The sequence below is a fragment of the Carassius carassius genome, chromosome 31 (assembly GCF_963082965.1).
Source record: "Carassius carassius chromosome 31, fCarCar2.1, whole genome shotgun sequence".
Lineage (NCBI taxonomy): Eukaryota > Metazoa > Chordata > Actinopteri > Cypriniformes > Cyprinidae > Carassius > Carassius carassius.
Window position 1 is genome coordinate 15734105 of NC_081785.1, and position 497 is coordinate 15734601.

Below are 497 nucleotides of genomic sequence, written 5' to 3' on the forward strand. Positions count from 1 at the left end.
ACAGTCCTCAGTCCCTAAACAGTCAAATCTGTGCATACAGGTAGGGCCAGGATGGGTCTATATTGTTTTTCCACATGCTGTTTCAGTGGTTTTTTGCTATTTTCATAGCTCAAAGCAAGGTGTTTAGAATGTCTAGTTTCAAGTTAAGGGTAACCACTGACAGGATGAAAAAGAAAAATCTCTGTCACTGCAAGGTTTTTTTGTTTTGTTTTGTTTTATACTGGCCTTTCAGTATTTACCCACTTGAGTACAAAGAACTGCTGTGAATGAGAATGGATTAGGACAAGAATGTTTGCAAACAACATAATGAGTGTTTTTGTGTGCGTGCACACACACAGGAAGGACACGCTACTTAATTCCCCTTCTGACCTATATTTTAACATTTGAAGTGTGTCAAACTTCCTCTGTGCTCATTTGAGACACTCTCCAGCCTGTTTCCATGACAACTCCTTTGGATACAGCTAGCTGAAAACCACGGGACACACAGACAGCCAAAA